General features: G+C 40.3%; 1 long non-coding RNA gene across 1 annotated transcript in view; it reads left to right on the top strand.

The window, feature by feature from the left end:
• Positions 1-1272: 1272 nt before the first annotated feature.
• LOC128097633 (uncharacterized) overlaps positions 1273-13863 on the top strand; it is a 109777-nt gene continuing 97186 nt past the window's right edge. The window contains exon 1 of the long non-coding RNA XR_008213922.1: positions 1273-1426. This is a non-coding gene — a long non-coding RNA (uncharacterized LOC128097633). The remainder of the gene's footprint in view (positions 1427-13863) is intronic.

The following is a 13863-nucleotide window of genomic DNA, read 5'->3' as shown; positions in this document are numbered from 1 at the left end:
ACTATCATGCCAGAGTTTGAGAGAACAGAGAGAAAGAAGGGTTTGAGTCCTTGCCACCACATAATTTAGGGGTCAATGATGACTTATCAGGGGTCAAATTTGCCTCAATCCAATCCAGCTCCATGATTCATTTCCTTGACAAGTTAGACGTCCACTCCCTGTCCTCTTTCCCTCTTTAGTAAAGTGGTGAGGGGGTAAAAGCCTGTTAGGCTCATGGCTTATCTGTCCATGTTAATGGAAGCAATAATACAATGACTTGAATATAACAGTGTTCATAACCTCAATGTGTGCTCACTTTTACCATGAACAAGGCTTCATGTACCAGTCTCATTGACTTTTTCCTCAAAGAGTCTAGAAATCACCCACTGTCCACAAAAAGAATAGCTCCTCATCCCAGGCAGCCCAGGGGTCCTGAAAAGCTTCTGTGGTGGTATCTAAGTTGCCCGTTTCCTCTTTCTCACTCAGGTCACCAGATAAATCCTTGCATCTTGGAAATCTACAAAGGTGGCATGACTTAGGTGGGTGGGTTGGAGCAGTGTGGTTGCTATGCCACCACTCCTTGAATTGGGTGGGTGCCAAGGGGTGGGACCTTGGCAGGCTATTAACCATTCTGCCTCTGGTAAACACCAACTAGGAATAGGACCTTGCCCAGCTTCAGCAAGCAGCAGACTTTGAGATCCAAATGCATTGTAAGCAAAATAAAGTCAAAAGCCATGGATTTCCTGTTAGTTTCCTATTTGAGTGGTGCAATCTAACCTTGTCACATGTCTGTTTATATAGTTCTGTAACTGATACCTATTCAAGACACAGTTCCCGTTCTGGGAACTCCAACACAGAGCACAAAAGGACCAAGTAACCTGCTCACCCAAACAAACATGTCATGGAGAGCGGAGGATAAAGTTAGAGGCCCACCCATTTCAGACAGAAACTATTGTCATCAGATATCTTGATGAAGTGTTAGTGCTCACATCTGAGTTGGTCTGAACCGTATTTCTGAGCTTCCGTGATCTTAAAGCTTTCCACACTGAGATTAACACTGCCCCAGCACATGCAGTGCCGGAGCGCAACATTTACAAAGGGAAACAACTTGAAAGTAAAGGAAACCAAAAGGCATAATTACCCCAGGCAACTGTTTTGTTCACGCCGTGACTGTGGTGGTTTTAAACCCTTATAATTTATCACAGCTCAGAGCAGTTTAAATCTCAGCTGTGCTCCTCTGAGAAATCGAGATGCTTCTCTTTCTTTATGCCTCCTGACAACCTATTCTTTTAATATCATCTTAGTTCTGAGACGGCACAGACCCTGCTCTGCCTTCGTCACGCAGAGAGAAACGGCTGGCAGCAGCAGACGGTTACCTTTGCATGAGGCTGCCAGGAACAAACAAGCAGTGAGTGGAGCAATTCCGAATGGGGATCATTTCTCTCAGGTTCAAGTATCAGTTTGCTTGTTTTGCGGCTGTTAATCACCTCTTAAGCAAACAGTCTCTTTATCTATGTACTCTGCCTCATTTCACTTTCAAATTATGTGTGTGTGTGTGTTGCTCCTAACAGCTTATTATGATCTATAATTAACAATTTTGTTGAAAGCAGAGCTGAGCCCTAAAGAGAAGCACAGACTATCTGAGAAGTAACTTGAAACAGGAGGTCTTTGTTTTCACAGGAGATTTGACAAGCAGCATCTCGCTCCTTTCTCTGTTGTGATCCATTGTGTTCAGAAATCCCCAAGTACAGACGCAGAAAATTGAAATGTTTCACATTGGGGCTAAATTTCAATTTGTTACCTTCGGACGTGAATAAACGGGGGGTGGGGTTGGGGGGGTGTTGGTTTAGAACCATGACTAGGATTAGGCACCACTTAGAATCCACAGGAAAGCAGGAGCAGTGGGCAGGACTACCCCCAGCACAAGGATGCTTTCTGGAAGCAGCTTGGGAAAGCTCCCAGGTAATCAACAAAGTACAACCAAGTCTTGGGACTGTTGAGACAAATTCTCTAGTCTTCCCTGCAGAAGCCCAGGAGAAAAGGAAGAACAGGGAACAATTAAGTGGTTAAAGGTGGAATTTACTACGCTGCTCTAAAACAGTGGTTCTCAAACTGTAGGTCGTGACCACTTTGCAAAACCTCTACTTCCAAAAATATTTACATTATGCTTCATAACAGTAGCACAATTACAGTTATGAAGTAGTAGTAAAAATAATTTTTTCATTGGGAGTCACCACAACATAAGAAACTGTGTTAAAGGGCATTAGGAAGGTTGAGAACCACTGTTCTAAAACTTAGATTATGTTCCAAGCCCAAGGTACATTTCCGGTCTAAATGACTCGCATTCTTGTTGTGGGATGGTCTGTATGTCAAATGTGTTGCTGATTGGTCAATGAATAAATCACTGATTGGTCAGTGGCCAGGCAGGAAGTATAGGCGGGACTAACAGAGAGGAGAATTGAGAGAACAGGAAGCTGAGTAAAGAGACACTGCCAGCCGCCATCAGGACAAGAAAGATGTAAAGTACCGGTAAGCCACAAGCCACGTGGCAAGGTATAGATTAATAGAAATGGATTAATTTAGGCTGTAAGAACAGTTAGCAAGAAGCCTGCCACGGCCATACAGTTTGTAACCAATATAAGTCTCTGTGTTTACTTGGTCGGGTCTGAGTGGCTGTGGAACTGGCGGGTGAGAGATTTGTCCTGACTGTGGGCCAGGCAGGAAAACTCTAAGCTACACATTCTTTTTACCCATCTTTTATTTTATACAAATTTACTGAGTATGTAGCAACAATCTCACTCTTGGAAGCAGATCTTAAGGTAATGAAGTCATCCCGTAGGCAGACTTCCTGGATATGTTCTGGCATAGATAACCCATGTTTCCTTTCCCTTTAATGACTGGAGAATATTTTCTGTGAGACTTAGGAAAGACCGACAGCTGTGCAACCTTCATGGGACTGGACTAGGGCCTCTGCGTAAGGGAGACAGTTGTGTAGATTGGTCTGTTTCAGGGGCCCCTGGCAGTGGGATCAGGATCTATCCCTGGTGCATGAGCAGGCTTTCTGGAGCCCATTACCTATGGTGGGATGCCTTGCTCACCCTTGATACAGCGGGGAGTGCCTTGGTCCCATCTCAACTGAAAGTACCAGATTTGCTGTATCCCCATGGGTGGGCTTACCCTTTTGGAGGAAGGGATGGGGGGTGGACCAGACTGGAACGTTTGGGGAGGGGGATCAGGAGGAGGGATGAGAGAGGAATCTGTGGTTGGTATATAAAAATGAATTTAAATTTTTTTTTAAAAAGCTACAAAGGACACAGGACACAGTTCTTGAGGTCTGTGCTAATGGTCTTGGGTAGGTCTGGTTTGCTGTTCACATAGGTAACAAATTCTTTCCTGAGAGACAGAAGAACAGCTGAGCATGGCCTTTAGTTTGAGACAGCTTCACAATCTTGAGTCCTATCTCTTTTTCATTTGGAATGCAAGTTCGAAGCCCTTCTATGCTGCTCTTCTAAACTTAATTCTAAAATGAACCAGATGCATTTCCTGTACCCTCGGCACATTCTTCACTTGAAGCTGCTCTGTATTCTGTCTCTTACTTTATTTTAGCATGAGCACAACCAGTTTTATCTAGTCAACTATTTGTTCATTGCAAACACATCCCAATTAAAGGTGCTACAGGAGATTAGGATGTACCTCCACCAAAATGCCACATTAGCAGAAATGTTTTTAGTTGAAACAATAGAGTAATAGCAAATGATGCCACTAAAGCCTTCTATACACCCTAGGATACAAATTTCCACTTTTAAGGTAATATCCCATTGCTGTCTGAAGAAATCTTAAAGAGGCCTGTAGACAAATTTCTAAATGGTCTTATTAAATAAAAAACACAGAGCCAAATATAGAGGTGAAAGCCTTAGATCAGGGAAATAGGGAAAGCAAACAGCCAACCTTACCTTACCTACTCTGCAGCTTCCAAATGAAGCTACTTCCTGTCTTCCCATGCCTTTATTGCCTTGCTGTTCTGCCCTCTCATTGGCTCTCTTAGCCCAGCTACCTTACTTTCTCTTCCTACATAGCTCTGTCACTTTCTGTCTGTCTGTACAGACCTCCAGGCCTCTATGGTTGGTACTGGTATTAAAGGCATGTGTCACCATGCTTGGCTCTATTCCCTAGTGTAGCCTTGAACACACAGAGATCCTGCCTGCTAAGGGATTAAGGGCGTGTGCTGCCTGACTTCTTGTTGCCTGACTACTTAAAATGGCTGGCCTTTTCCCCCTGACTGCAGGCAAGCTTTACTTATTAACATATAACTAAAATATCACCTCATTTCCCCTTTTTTGTCTAATAAAAAGTAAAAAAGTTATAACTAATATAAGAAAAACTATATACAATAGTTATAATAATTATACAATATGTTCAAGCAAAAAAGGGGGAAGTGATGGGGAAATGTTTTTCTGTATGCTGTGAAAATATGTTGCTCTGACTGGTTGATAAATAAAGCTATTTGGCCTATGGTAAGGCAGCTTAGAGGCAGGTGGAAAATCCAAACCAAAGAAAAAGGGGAGGTAAAGCAGAGACCCCAACCACTACCAAAGGAACAACATGCCAGCAGACCAGTAAGCCATGGACACGTGGCAACCTATGGATTAATAGAAATGAGTTAATTTAAGATATAAGAGCTAGCTAGCAAAAAGCTTGAGCCATGGCCATTAAGCCTCTGTGTGTTTACTTTGGGGGCACAAATGTGAGAGATTTGTACTTACCGCTGGCAGGCAGGGACACAGGAAATCTTCTGACTACAGAGGCCCTTAATCACTGTAGACACTTATCAGCCCAAAGAAGGCACAAGAAACCTCACTAAAGTAAGTCTTCTCTCCTGTTCATTTCCTTATAGTTTGCTAGCCATAAAAGCCTAAATACCTCCCCTTTGTCCTGATGTTTCTCCTTACACTTACTAATCTTTGCTACAATGCTAGATAAGACCCATGTTAGAACCAAACCTCTCAGATCATTGAGCTTGTACTTCTAGGAGCACTGTGTTGTAATACATTCATTTTTCTCTTGTTTATCTTTTGTCTGTTAAAAGAGACCCATCTACAAAATCTAGGAAAGTAGAGGTAACATTCTGTTTTGCTTTGTCTTGTTTTTTCCCATTCCTTATCATTTTTAATACTGAATTTTACAAGAATAAATTATATATTTGGATATGGAGGGACAGCCATCTTTTTCTCCTATCTTTTTATCCTATGGGTGGTCATTGGATTTAACAAGGGAGCTTTCATAATTGAAATTTCTTAAGTTTCATGTTCTGATTCTGTATCAGATTTCTTACATTATGCCCAAGAATCTGTAGTTTGGGAAACTCCTGACATGAAACTGATCAGAATCTGTTTCTAGAATCCACTGATCTAGTCCATAGGTTAATGTTGGTCAAATTAGGTAAAAAGTTAGGAGTCACCCTACTGACAGTGGTTCAACTTGTGGGTCCTAACCCCTTGGGGGTCAAATGACCCTTTCACAGGGGTTGCCTAAGACCATCAGAAAACACAGATTATGAAACAGCAATGAAAATTACAGTTATGAAATAATTTCATTTTTGAGGGGGTCACAGGATTAGGAAGGTTGAGAACCACTGCTAATAGAGATGGTGCAAAGGAGGATTTAAGAAGCAGGCAAGATCCGGTGTGTACTTGGGTGACCTCACCAGACTCCAAAAGATAGTGCTAATCCAGTGGTCAGACAGGTGCCCTGGTTAAATAAGCGGGTCACAAAATAAAACCCAATGTTTCCAGTCTGGATAAGGAGGAAGAGAGGTATACAGGTAGGAAGGAACAAAAAGAGAGCATGAGGGAGAGAGTAAACAGAGTGTATTAAGTCTGTGAAATTGTCAAAGAACTAACTTCAATAAGAATACAAATTAAAACATTTAAGAAATAATATGAGGATGCTGAAGTATAGCTCTCCACTATTGATGACTTCTGGTGGGAGGGGAAGGACTCAGTTCTGTTTAAAGGGCAGACCACTGAAAGTTTGACCATGCCCCAGTGAGTATATGGATAGCACAAACTGGACTTTTTCTATTTTTTTAACAATTTTTGGGGGGTTATAAGGGTGGGGGGAAGACATGGAAGGACTGGGAAGTGAGAGTGATGGGGTACATGATGTGAAATTCCCAAAGAATCAATAAAATATTAAAAAATGTAAGAAAAACGAGGGAAACAAGTTATTTATATAGTGTCACAGTTTTGCAAAAATATAAATATTAAATATGTTTTCAAAAATAATTTTGCAAGAATTTTGACACAAAATAACTGTCCAAGCAGAGGTATATAGCACAAATCTTAAAAGGTCTTATTAATAAAAACAAACCTGGTGCCAGTTATTGGGGAGAACACTGAAAGATCAGAGAAGCAGAACCAGCTACAGCTACCTCACCTTGCCAACTTCTCTGCTGATCCTGTTTCCTCAGACTGGAAGCCTCTGAGTTCTCATCCAAATGGATCTCAGCTGAACTGCTACTAAAAGCCTAAAAGCTTAACCAGCTCTAGTTCCTGGTTTTCACACCTTATATACCTTTCTGCTATCTGCCATCACTTCCTGGGATTAAAGGCTTGAATCACCATGCCTGTTGCCAGTGTGGCTTTGAACTCACAGAGATCCGGATGGATCTCTGCCTTTGGGTACTAGAATCAAGGGTGTGTGTGCCACCATTTTCTGGCCTCTGTATCTAGTGGCTGTTCTGTTCTCTGACCCCAGATAAGTTTATTAAGGTGCACAATATTTTGGGGAACACAATATCACCACACAAATAGTACATGTTCACTGCCCAGAAAGTGCCTCTGTCTGTAATCTGTCTCCATCGCTGAAGCTGTTCACGATCATGTCAAATGACAGAACTGCCTTGGACAATCATTAAAAGTCTCAGTTTCCAAAGTCTGTTTGTTCCCTGTGTGAAAATTCATTTGATAAAGCAGGTGGTGTGAGCTTTAACTAAAAACCTTGAATTTGGAATTGAAGGGTGAGCCAGAAAGAAAGAGAGTTGATGAAGGAAGCCTGTGAAAGGACCGATGAATGCAGAGGTGAGGAGATTCACCACTAAAACTCGGTTTCTACAGGAAACTTTTATTAGATGGCAGAAGGAGCGAAGGCTGGGGAGCCCCAGAGTTCTAGACTCGTGGTGGCCAGTTTGCTTCATCAATGTTCCTCGCAGGGAAAAAGCAGAACAAAAATAAAGAAGAATCATTCTTCAAAGCAAGAAATATTGCGACTTAAATTGCATTCATGAGATTCTCTGATTTAAAAAAAAAATCAATTTGTCAGATCAATTTTTCTTAAACAAGTTCATCATACGCTAGAGCAATGAGCCAATCAATAGGGAATGTTTTTCAGCTGCTTCCTAGCCTTCCCACTTCAGTAATTGCTAGAATTTCATATCGACAGGCCATAGGATACTTTGAAGGCCGAATTGATCCATTAGCCTGTGGTGCTACAAGCCGGGACTGTAATAATGCTGTATCCCCCCAGGGACTGGGCCTGAAATCAAATAGGAGGTAAGCCATTACATTATGCTTTTGACCCTGCGAGAGCCTCTATTGGAAACGTGGGAGAGAGGGAAAAAAAAAAAAAAAAGAACCAAGACAGTTGGAAAGGGAGTGGAATACAGCAGGAAGAAGCAGACAGCAGAGGCCTGGGGAAGGGGGAAATATTGCAAGATCCCCAGCCTGCCTGTGGATGGTCACCGCTAAACAGGAAATTCAGTGTGGCCTGGTGACACCAGGAGCAGGGCAGCTACAGTGGGGAGGAAAGCAAGCTTGAGAGGCTTCTGGAGGGGAGCTTGGTGTTGAACCTTAGCTCATAGCTTTTATTTAACAGCAACAAGAATAAATGCCTGTGCCTAGGGCCAAGGAGAAAGGGAGCAGTCTGGCCAAGGAGAAAGCAAGAGTGCAGGGAAAATGGAGACATCTACCTATTGCCAGGAAGCAGACTTATTCATCTTGTAATCATTCCCGCACAGCTGCACTGTTCATTTGTACAACCTGCTAGCTTAGCATGTTACCATAATAGGGATCATGATGCACAAAGCATCTAAGAGAAATCAAGGTTTGATTCACCACCAAGAAATTACCATATGGAGCCAGGTCATACTGCCTTCTGCAGTATAAAGTCTAGCATTTGTAACAGGAAATAAAATTCAACAGAATGGATTATACAACATTCCAGTAAAAGGTAATGATTGCCCCATTACAACGGAGCTGATAATCTGTTCATCAGAGCTGTCATTCACTGTCTTCCATATCACAGTTACATAGGCTTCTCATGAGTGTCTGTAGAAAGCAAATTTGCACCAGAGATGGAAATCTCCCACCACACACTAGTGTGCTTAACCTTCAGCTTGTATGTGGGAATTAGACATGCCTTATTAACACTCAAAAGCCAAGCTCTTACTGCTCTCAAATACAAGCAAGTGTAGATATAGTCATTATATTGGTCACAAAAGGGCTGGATCTGCACGGTCAGTTGGCATATGTTGGCTGCTTAGGTCTGTCCCCAGCAGAAGACAAACCAGTATTCTGTGCTGTGACATGTTGGGCATCAGACATTTCAAAGAACACTGACCCGCTGAGAAACTGACATCTTTTTCAGTTTTCATGAAAACCTGACTTAATTGGCTCATCTGGGTACTTCTTCAGGATGTTTCATAACCAGAGCTGAACCTGGACTTCATGCAAATATAATTCCTCTATCTATTTTGAATAGTCAGCTAAAGTGTCAACTTACAGTTTTCTACATAAGAAGTTAGCCAGGGAAGAAAAAAATTACAAACATGATAACTATTTTAATAATAAATTTTGTCACTAGGGTACTAAATAATCACACTAGCAGAGTTAGAAGACATGCAGTTTGTAATGTATTTATTTTAGGAAAACTTCAGTAATTTTGGAAATTGGAGATTGTAGAGATGGGCTCAGCAGTTAACAGCTGGTACCTGAGTTTTGGTTGCTAGCACCCATGTCAAGTGGCTCACAACCACATGTAACTCCAGATCCAGTAGGATTGCACCTCTGACCTCCACGGGCACCTGAATACTCAGCTGCATATATCCACATACAGACATACACAAATAATAAAAAGCAAAATAGAATAATAAACAAATTATGGAAAGTTAAAACTGCATCTATAAGCATATTGTATGTAGTCACAAAGTAGCATACCAACCTTTCCTGTGTTGCAGTCCTGTGGACAAAGCTGCCACTCAAATGCATGCGGTATAAAGTCAGAGTAGGGGTTATGATTCCTATACAAAATGGAACATCAGATTTATATAAGGCTCATGTCAAAAATCCCATCAACATAAGTGGTAGATATAGCTGAATCCTTAGGACTTCTAACATCCTAGTATCTATACTTTTAATATTATGAATGTGTCTCTGATACAGAGCCCGGCATAGGAGTCAATTGGTACTATAGGTTTGTTAGGTGCTCTGAATTCTTACTGTTCAAGGTGAACATGGACCAATGGCATGCTTAGAAATGAAGAAGTTGTAGTCCCACTCCTGATTACCAGGGTCAGAATGTCTAGACACTATATTTATGGGCCTTGAAAGTCATGAAGCATTCTCTAATTGTTTGTGTGCCTATCAAATCTCTTACAGTTACTGAGATGACATTCATGGGACTGTCACTATCCTGACTCACAATGCAAAGAAATGCCTAAGCTGAATTGTACCACCAAATGTCATTATGAATAATATAAAAATATTTCTATTTTTCCATCTAAGTTATCATATGATACCCTTCCACATGTCTTTTGCATTAAAGTTCTTCAGAATATGCTGTTCTCTGAAAAACAGGGAAGTGTCTATGAGAAGTAGTACATGTTTACATGAAGAAATAGAGACAAGCAAAAAATTTAAAAGCCAGTAATGATAAATAACTGAAAGAAGCCGGGCGGTGGTGGCGCACGCCTTTAATCCCAGCACTCGGGAGGCAGAGCCAGGCGGATCTCTGTGAGTTCGAGGCCAGCCTGGTCTCCAAAGCGAGTTCCAGGAAAGGCGCAAAGCTACACAGAGAAACCCTGTCTCGAAAAACCAAAAAAAAATAAAAAAATAAAAAAATAAAAAAATAACTGAAAGAATATTCCACCATAGAAAAGATATCCATGCTGTGGCTATTGTATGATAGAACACATATGCATGCATACAATATGTATGTGTTATCATGAACATTGCACAGAATGAGAAAACCATTGTCAATCAATGGTTTACAATGGCACTGAAGACTGTCATAGGGACAGTGCACTGACTGAAGTCCAGCATACTGCTGCTGTGGCTTTTAGTGTCTATTGTCTCACTAGTTTCTGAATGATTCAAAAGGTACTCATATAGTAATTGTGCCCCTTCATTTCTAATTTTACTAATTTAGGTCAAATGTTTCTTTGGGTTCATATGCTTAGGAGTTGTCAATATTGTCCTTTTTGTTTTTTCAAAGAACTAATACTCTGGTCCTATGTACTGTTATTTTACATTCTGTTTCAATAATGTCTGCCCTGTTCTTCTTGGTTTCTTGCCATCTGCTGCTCATGAGCTTGGCTTGTTCTTGTTTTTCTAAGAATTTGAAGAGCATCATTAGGATTTTGTACATACTATCCCTTTTTAACTTTTTAATTTAAGGATTTTTACATATAAACTTTCCTCTTAAAACTGCTCTAGTAGTGTCCCAAAGGTTCTGGTAAGGTGTTCTCTCAATTTAATTTGATTCTAAGATTTTAAAATTTCCTTCATGACTTCTTTGATGGTCTACCTGTCATTCAAGAGTGTGTTGTTCAGTTGCCAAGTCTGCATGTCATATCTGTAGAATTGGTGGTGTTGTTTACTTTTGTTACTGATTTCTAGATCTAATTCACCATTATCTAATAAGGTACAAGAACTTGTTTATATTATTCCCTATGTGTTAAGACTTGTTTTTGTGGCCTAGAATACAATCTAGAGATAGTCTCATGGTCTGCTGTAAGGAATGTGTATGTCATGTGTATCGGGTAGAATAGTATGTACATATATATTCAATCTGATTGGTCTACTATGTGAATTTATTCTGAGATTTCTTCATTGATATTTATTTCAGATGACTTGTCTAGAGATGACAGTGGGGAATTAAAGCTACCCTCAGCCAGGCGGTGGTGGCACATGCCTGTAATCCCAGCACTCGGGAGGCAGAGGCAGGTGGATCTCTTTGAGTTTGAGGCCAGCCTGGTCTACAGAGCCTGTCCAGGACAGGCTCCAAAGCTACAGAGAAACCCTGTCTTGAAAAACCAAAAAAAAAAAAATTACAAAAAAAAAAAATAAAGCTACCCTCAATTACTGTATCATAGGTGTATGACAATTCATACCAATGAGTGCTTTATATATAAGATAGAAACCTTCAATATTTGATTTATATACTTCTAATTATAACTTATTGTTGAATTCTCTCCTTCATTCATGTCTGCTGGCTTCTTTATCTCTTCTGATTTTAGACTGAAGTCTACTTTATCAAATACCAGAATAGCTGCTTGAGTTTGTGTGGTGGTATTTTACTTGTACTGAAATGTGATTTTAATTGTATGTTAATAAATAAAGTTGCTGGGGGTCAGAGCTATTAGAGCCATAGCAAGTGCATGACAGCGGTGGCGCACTCCTTTAAGGACCTGGAGGGCGGTACATTCAGGCAGTGACGAGGCAGTCACATGTTTGGGTTTACAACCAATTAGAAGGCAGAACAGCTAGAGTATATAAAGACATACACACAGGAAGTAGGCCCCTTTTCGGAGAGCTCTCTTGGCTGAAGAGGATCCCTGAATCAGGAAGGGTGAGGCTCTTAGCTCTGACCTCTTGGCTTTCTTCTCTGAATCTTCTCTGTGTTTCTTATTTAATAAGACCGTTGGTTACATCTACAAGTTTGTTTTCAGCTTCCACACAGTTGATAAATCTCCATCCTTTGACTATCACCCAGTAAGCTTATTTACTAAAAATTATGTTCCTTCCCCATCAAGACTCCAATGCAATTATTCACAGAAGCACAAAAAATATTAAATTTCATTTGGAAACACAAAAATCCAGGGATAACACAAACAATCCCAAATGATTAAAAAAAGATAAAGTACAAGCATTCCAGATTTTAAGTTATACCATAGAGCTGTAGTAATAAAATATATAGTACAGTATTGGTACAAAAGCATACATTGATCAATGGAATAGAATTAAGGACCCAGTTATAAATTCACACTTCCTGATTTTTTTTTTTGACAAAGAAGCTAAAAATACATACTGGAGAAAAGACATTTCCAACAACTGGTACTAATAAAACTGTATACTTATATGTAGAAGAATTAACTTAAGATTCTTAACTCTCACCTCCAAATAGATCATGGACCTTGAAGTAAGAGATGATACCTTGAATATAATACAGAGCTCTAAAATCTACTACAGAGATACTTGCTTATTCATGTTCATTTCTGTTTGCTGTGTAACAAAACATTTCCAGGGGAGATGCAACATACATCTATTCACCCCAGATAGGGAGTCTATGGATAGACCAAAGTATAGGGATACTACCAATGTCCAACTTGGTGAACCAAGGAGTTTTGTTAGGGTTATTTACAGGAATATGCATGAGTGGTTACTTACAAAAACAGAAATGACTCAAAGACAGCTGTGTCACCAAAGCCCACCCTAGCACAGGTGACAGCTCATAAAAGCTGGAAACCTGGAGCACACTGCACAGCCTGCAGCAGCTAAACAGGTTGGAAAATGTCTTTTTCAGGTGCCTCAGTTGGTCTAAACCTCTTCCAAGCAGCTCAACTGGTTTCTACTTCGGTCAGGTGGTTGGTCTGTTCTCACTGTCTTTGGAGCTTTTTGCTCATCTGAGACTATTGGAAAAGTCTTTGCAACTTGTTTTGTCTGAGAATGACTCTCAGAAACTTGGTTTGTTTACTTTTGGAGGGAGAGGCCTAGTCATGAATCTGGTCAGTTTCATGGACTTCCTGAAGCTATTTTGAGTTGTTTACCTCCCTGCTGAAGAAGCTTCTGAGCAGGATAGATTGTTCCAATCTCAGAGAGAACTGTTAGACAGCAATGCTCTATTCACAATAGTCAAAAATGGAAACAACTTTGATCTCTATCAGATAATGAATAGATAATGAAGATGTGGTACATGAATAGATAATGAAAATGTGGTACATTTACACATTGGAATACTATTCAGTTGTTGATGAAAACAAAATTATGAAATTTGTAGGCTAATCCATGGAGCTAGAAACAATTATTCTGCCTCAGGTAACCCAGACCCAACAAACTTTGATTTTTTTCTCTCATTTGTAGATGTCTGATTTGAATATTTAGGTATATATGTTTTTCTGTGTGTATCTATATGTAAAAAGAGTTTAAATGAAGTTACCACAATGAATAATACCAAGTGAACAATTACTAGACATCACAGTCTAACAAAAAGCCCAGTGCCAGGAATGGCTTACTTCTTTAGGAATTATTTGTCAGTGAAGTGCTATGGTCCTCTAAATGTAACAGGTTATTGCTGCTTTCCTTGGTTACTCTCCAAAGACTGAAGATAAACCCCACTGCCGAAGACACCACATACTTTAATCATAGAATATGGATAAATCAAGTTGGTACTGAACTGGAAGCTTCATCCCCAGTGGCTAGCTTTTATAGTGTTAGAAGGCGGTATACATGCTACCATAGGACAAAAGTAATCTTCATTGTCTAGCTCTAAACCATGGTAGCTGGGCCTGGCAGGATATGCCTGCTGTTGCAGTAGTGGTGTGAATGTTATGAATGTAACCGAATATTTTCTGGTTGGACTTAAGGCCTGTTCTACAACACAGAACCCGTA

Source organism: Peromyscus californicus, unplaced genomic scaffold, assembly GCF_007827085.1.
Source record: "Peromyscus californicus insignis strain IS unplaced genomic scaffold, ASM782708v3 Scaffold_5__1_contigs__length_169319896, whole genome shotgun sequence".
Classification (NCBI taxonomy): domain Eukaryota; kingdom Metazoa; phylum Chordata; class Mammalia; order Rodentia; family Cricetidae; genus Peromyscus; species Peromyscus californicus.
Note: the sequence above shows the minus strand (reverse complement) of the source record. Positions and strands in the feature narration are given on the sequence as shown.